This window comes from Lepidochelys olivacea (assembly GCF_965140295.1).
Source record: "Lepidochelys olivacea isolate rLepOli2 genome assembly, chromosome: 3".
NCBI lineage: Eukaryota > Metazoa > Chordata > Testudines > Cheloniidae > Lepidochelys > Lepidochelys olivacea.
Window position 1 is genome coordinate 185,268,533 of NC_140413.1, and position 7,074 is coordinate 185,275,606.

Below are 7,074 nucleotides of genomic sequence, written 5' to 3' on the forward strand. Positions count from 1 at the left end.
AGAATATCAGGTTGGAAGGGACCTCAGGAGGTCATCTAGTCCAACCCCCTGCTCAAAGCAGGACCAACCCCAACTAAATCATCCCAGCCAGGGATTTGTCAAGCCTGACCTTAAAAAATTCTAAGGAAGGAGATTCCACCACTTCCCTAGGTAACGCATTCCAGCGCTTTATCACCCTCCTAGTGAAAAAGTTTTTCCTAATATCCAACCTAAACCTCCCCCACTGCAACTTGAGACCATTACTCCTTCTTCTGTCATCAGCTACCACTGAGAACAGTCTAGATCCATCCTCTTTGAACCCCCTTTCAGGTAGTTGAAAGCAGCTATCAAATCCCACCTCATTCTTCTCTTCCGCAGACTAGACAATCCCAATTCCCTCAGCCTCTCCTCATAAGTCATGTGTTCCAGTCCCCTAATCATTTTTGTTGCCCTCCACTGGACTCTTTCCAATTTTTCCACATCCTTCTTGTAGTGTGGGGCCCAAAACTGGACACAGTACTCCAGATGAGGCCTCACCAATGTCGAATAGAGGGGAACGATCACATCCCTCGATCTGCTGGCAATGCCCCTACATATACATCCCAAAATGCCATTGGCCTTCTTCATCTTAAAATCTATTATGTAAATATTAAACAAACAGACATGCTCTGTGAAACTTTCTGGGTGTGGCTTGGTAAGAAAGGAAGGATTGTCTAGTGGTTAGGACACTAGACTCGTGACACCTGGGTTCAATAAACGGGTGTAGTAGTACTTCCATATTTCATAGGGGTGTTTCGAAGATAAAGCCAAAGACTGTGAAGTTCTCATATATGACAGTATTGGGGACCATTATAAATACCCTACATAGGTAGCAGGAGTTCATATGAGCCTCTTCTATTGTTTCAATTCAAATGGCTTTACTTTCCCTAAGATTTTACTTTGAGTTTCAGCTCAAATTGAAACTCAATCAAAAATCACTCCGATTTCACAGTGAATTCCATGTCTTAGGGATGAAACAGTAAGTCTTCCCAAATTCACTTAAAACTGTGTATGGATTCTCTCAATCATGCCTAAGCCTATAGAAAAATTTGGAACTGAGTTCCATTTTCATTACAAAAACAGAACTCAGGCAAGATTCCTGTAGATTCAGATCTTGTAATTCAAGTTTCACTCAACTATATCTCTTTATCAGCCTGATGCACATGCACAGTGACATAGGTATGGAATCTGCCATAACTATAGTGCCAAGCTGAGTCTACAACAGCCAACAGCCGAGGGTGCTGAGGGAATTGGCTGATGTGATTGCACAGCTATTGGCCATTATCTTTGAAAACTCATGGCGATCGGGGGAGGTCCCGGACAATTGGAAAAAGGCAACTATAGTGCCCATCTTTAAAAAAGGGAAGAAGGAGAACCCAGAGAACTACAGACCAGTCAGCCTCACCTCCATCCCCGGAAAAATCATGGAACAGGTCCTCAAGGAAACCATTTTGAAGCACCTGGAGGAGAGGAAGGTGATCAGGAATAGTCAACATGGATTCACCACGGGCAAGTCATGCCTGATCAACCTGATTGCCTTCTACGATGAGATAACTGGCTCTGTGGATATAGGGAAAGTGGTGGACGTGATATATCTTGACTTTAGCAAAGCATTTGATACGGTCTCCCACAGTATTCTTGCCAGCAAGTTTAAAAAGTATGGATTGGATGAATGGACTATAAGGTGGATAGAAAGCTGGCTAGATTGTCAGACTCAACGGATAGTGATCAATGGCTCGATGTCTAGTTGGCAGCCGGAATCAAGCGGAGTGCCCCAAGGGTCGGTCCTGGGGTTGGTTTTGTTCAACATCTTTATTAATGATCTGGATGATGGGATAGATTCTACCCTCAGCAAGTTCATGGATGACACTAAGCTGGGGGACAGTTAGATACACGGGAGGGTAGGGATGGGGTGACCTAGACAAATAGGAGGATTGGTGAAAAGAAATCTGATGAGGTTCAACAAGGACAAGTGCAGAGTCCTGCACTTAGGACGGAAGAATCCCAAGCACCACTACAGGCTGCAGACTGACTGGCTAAGCAGCAGTTCTGTAGAAAAGGACCTGGGGATTACAGTGGATGAGAAACTGGATATGAGTCAGCAGTGTGCCCTTGTTGCCAAGAAGGCTAACGGCATATTGGGCTGCATTAGTAGGAGCACTGCCAGCAGATCGACGGATGTGATCGTTCCCCTCTATTCGGCATTGGTGAGGCCACACCTGGAGTATTGCGTCCAGTTTTGGGCCCCCACTACAGAAAGGATGTGGACAAATTGGAGAGAGTCCAGGGGAGGGCAATGAAAATGATCAGGGGGCTGGGGCACATGACTTATGAGGAGAGGCTGAGGGAACTGGGATTGTTTAGTCTACGGAAGAGGAAAGTGAGGGGGGATTTGATAGCAGCCTTCAGTTACCTGAAGGGGGGTTCCAAAGAGGATGGAGCTAGGCTGTTCTCAGTGGTGCCAGATGACAGAACAAGGAGCAATGGTCTCAAGTTGCAGTGGGGGAGGTCTAGGTTGGATATTAGGGAACACTACTTCACTAGGAGGGTGGTGAAGCACTGGAATGGGTTACCTAGGGAGGTGGTGGAATCTCCATCTTTAGAGGTTTTTAAGGCCTGGGTTGACAAAGCCCTGGCTGGGATGATTTAGTTGGGGTTGGTCCTGCTTTGAGCAGAGGGTTGGACTAGATGACCTCCTGAGGTCTCTTCCACCGTAATCTTCTATGATTCTTTGAACATGGTAAGTGATGAAAACCTATTCAACTATAGAGAGTTGTCAAACTGCACACCTAATTTATACATTTATATGTATTTATACTGGATGTATCACTGATATCCAAGTGTCTGACCCTTGATTGTGAATCCACATAGGGAATGTCTACTCTGCAGCCAGGAGCATACATCTCAGCTTGGGTAGATAGATACTTGGTAGCTCTGCTTAAGCTAGCATGCTAAAAATAGCCACATAGCTGGGGGTAGCTTGGGCAGCAGCTTGGGCTAGTCATCTGAATAAGTACCCTGGGGATCTAGGTGAATTTTTACTCAGATGGCAAGCCTGAACTGCCACCCGTGCTACCCCCATCAACACTGCTATTTTTAGAGTGGTAGCTCGAGCAGATTTAGCAGGTGTCTGTCTACCCAAGCTGGGAAACACCCTCCCAGCCGTATTGTGGACATACCCTCAACGCTGGCATGGTTAGTTGGCTCACTGGAAGTAGCCTTAGTTCTGATAATGAATGTGAGAAAAGAAGGAAAAGGGAGAAGGTAGGATGAAGGATGGAATATGCTTAGAGATAGAAGAGGGAAAATAATTAACTGACTTGTTCTGGCTAACATTGTGAGAGCTCTCTTTCGTATAGTCAGTGAAAATATTTTCCATATTCTCACAGTATGTCTGTCAGATGCTTAACTGTCCCAAGTTATTTGTCTACAGTTATTCTCACAGGAGTTGTGTAAACTGATCTGTAGGATCATTTTTTAGGAAAAACTATGTACAGATTATCCTTTCCTTCTGACAGCTTATCTGAGACCCAAAAAATCAGTTATCATCCCTCTCAGGTTAAAGTAGGGAACATTTCACATGAAATTCTGAATGTAGATTCCATGCGATTTGTTTACATCTGACTTTGTCTCTTGCATTCTGACCTTCTGAAAATTCTAGAGTGATTTTTCTTATCAGCTTTCTATATTCCTTATTCTTGGACAAAATGAAATATTGGCTCTTTCAGCTTCTGTGTCTGGAACATAACAGCACATGTACTACAAGGATGTGCACTTACAGAGATGTTAAAACACAGGCAGTAGGGCCTCAGGTCTTGCCATGTCATTAAACTGAGTTTAGCTGGAGTTAAGAAAACTCTGATACTCTTTCTTAATGTGGGGCGCTTATGGAAGTGGAATGCGGCTGCAGATTTCATTCTGGGGTGGGTGACCAAGAGGCTAGCAGGGCCAAAAAATGTGGATATTATTGGCTGAGGATTGGTCTGACCAGGGACGCAATAGCTGACTTCAGTAGGACTGCTGAATGAAAGGACTGCAAGATTAGAGGTCTATGTAAGAAACCAGCTAACAGAGACATCTGGTTGGAAACACAGTTCATGTAATGCATTTTATATAACTGGTTAAAATTTGTCATTCAAAATTTTTCTTTTAATGAAAAATGGCCTTTTTACAAAACTGAAAAATTTTCATGGAAAAAAAGATCAACTGAGTTTTTGATTTCAAGGAAAACTAAAACAAAACAAAAAAATCTGGTTTTCAAAACCAAAAATGACAGTTTTACACTTTTTGATATTTTAGTTCCCTTCCCTCCTTCTTTTCTTTTCCCCCCCTCCATTCTTTTTTCATTCCTTTTTTGGGGCAAAATGGAAAAAAGGTAAAAGGCAGGGAAAAAGAAAGGAAAAGGAGGTTCATGGCGAAAAAGATAAAACAAAGACAGAGAACACAAAGAAAAAACTGAAATATTTTGTGGGTGATTAAAATTAGAAAATGTATATTTTAATGAAAAAAAAGGAAATGATTTTTTTGAAAAAAATTACAAACATATTACCATTTTCCAACTTGCTCTAATATTTAATAACTTTTTAAATCTATTTTTTTGGACATATCTGAGATTTTGTACAAGTTATCACTTCAAAACAGGGCTTGTTTCCTCTTTTTTTAATATGCCCAGCTAATGCAGACTGAACTTTCAATGAAATTTTAAAGTGCTTAATATTAGAGGGCAACAATATTTTTACCAATTATTTTTTAATTAATAACTTTTTTCATGTAGTCCAGCTTTTGCTATTTTTATATTTATACAAATAAATGTAATAAGAATTCAGTTGCTGCACAGTTAAAAAGTGTACAGAAAATAAACATAACATTTAATTTATCTATATATGTTGCCCTTCTTCTGAGTGGTATTAGATGTTAGGGCCCTGCAGATTAGCTTCCCATTGGAGGAAAAATCAGTGAAGCAGTGTGAGTAAATTCTTAGTGCAACTTATTTATCTTAAACTATATCTAGTCCTTGAACAGAGGTGACCTCAAACAGCATGCAGGCAATATCTTTCCGAAATCTCCACCAAAACTCTAATGCCTAGCTCCCAGGGAGCAACTCTGCTCCAAAAATTGACTCAAGTTAGAGATATTAAGGTAGACAGCAAATTCATTTGCTATTTCCCACAGCTTCCCCATTCTGTAAAAGAAACTCCCTTTGAAAACTGACAGTAATATAGCCTTTCTTCTAGGCTGTACACTGCTAACACCCTACCTAAGATAAAGGGTATGTCTACACTACGAAATTAGGTCGAATTTATAGAAGTCGGTTTTGTAGAAAGCATTTTTATACAGTTGATTGTGTGTATCCCCACACAAATGCTCTAAGTGCATGTAGTCGGCAGAGTGTGTCCACAGTACCGAGGCAACCGTCAACTTCTGGAGCATTGCACTGTGGGTGGCTATCCCACAGTTCCTGCAGTCTCCGCCGCCCATTTGAATTCTGGGTAGAAATCCCAGTGCCTGATGGGGCTAAAACATTGTTGCGGGTGGTTCTGGGTACATATCATCAGGCCCCCGTTCCCTCCCTTCCTCCATGAAAGCAAGGGCAGACAATCGTTTTGCGCCTTTTTTCTTGAGTTACCTGTGCAGACGCCATACCACGGCAAGCATGGAGCCCACTCAGCTAACCGTCACCGTATGTCTCCTGGGTGCTGGCAGACGTGGTACTGCATTGCTACACAGCAGCAGTTTATTGCCTTTTGGCAGCAGACAGTGCAGTATGACTGGTAGCCATCATCGACGTAGTCCCGGGTGCTCTTTTAACTGGGCGCCTGGGCAAACATGGGAGTGTCTCAGCCAGGCCATTTCCCTTGTTTCGTCTCGTGGCGATTGAGTCCTACCGGCAGTGCACTGTCTTTTAACCTCCAGCTAGCAGAAGATGATGGCTAGTTGTCATACTGCACCATCTTCTGCCGAGCAACTAGGAGATGATGGCTAGCAGTCCTACTGCACAGTCTGCTGCCAGCAAGATGTATAAAGATAGATGAAGTGGCTCAAAACAAGAAATAGACCAGATTTGTTTTGTATTCATTTTCTCCTCCCTCCCTCCCTCTGTGAAATCAATGGCCTGCTAAACCCAGTTTTGAGTTCTATCCTTGAGGGGGCCATTCAGTTTCTCGCAAAGCCATCCCCTTTGTTGATTTTAATTCCCTGTAAGCCAACCCTATAAGCCATGTCGTCAGTCACCCCTCCTTCCATCAGGACAACGGCAGCCAATCGTTCCGCGCCTTTTTTCTGTGCAGACGCCATACCACGGCAAGCATGGAGCCCGCTCAGATCACTTTGGCAATTAGGAGCACATTAAACACCACGCGCATTATCCAGCAGTATATGCAGCACCAGAACCTGGCAAAGCGATACCGGGCGAGTAGGCAACGTCAGCGCAGTGACGTGAGTGATGAGGACATGGGCACAGACTTCTCTCAAAGCACAAGCCCTGGCAATGTGGGCATCATGGTGCTAATGGGGCAGGTTCATGCGGTGGAACGCTGATTCTGGGCTCGGGAAACAAGCACAGACTGGTGGGACCGCATAGTATTGCAGGTCTGGGACAATTCCCAGTGGTTGTGAAACTTTCCCATGCGTAAGGGCACTTTCATGGAACTTTGTGACTTGCTTTCCCCTGCCCTGAGGCGCAAGAATACCAAGATGAGAGCAGCCCTCACAGTTGAGAAGCGAGTGGCAATAGCCCTGTGGAAGCTTGCAACGCCAGACAGCTACCGGTCAGTCGGGAATCAATTTGGAGTGGGCAAATCTACTGTGGGGGCTGCTGTGATGCAAGAAGCCAACGCAATCAAAGATCTGCTGATATCAAGGGTAGTGACCCTGGGAAATGTGCAGGTCATAGTGGATGGCTTTGCTGCAATGGAATTCCCTAACTGTGGTGGGGCCATAGACGGAACCCATATCCCTATCTTGGCACTGGAGCACCAAGCAGGTGAGTAGATAAACCGCCAGGGGTACTTTTCAATAGTGCTGCAAGCTCTGGTGGATCACAAGGGACGTTTCACC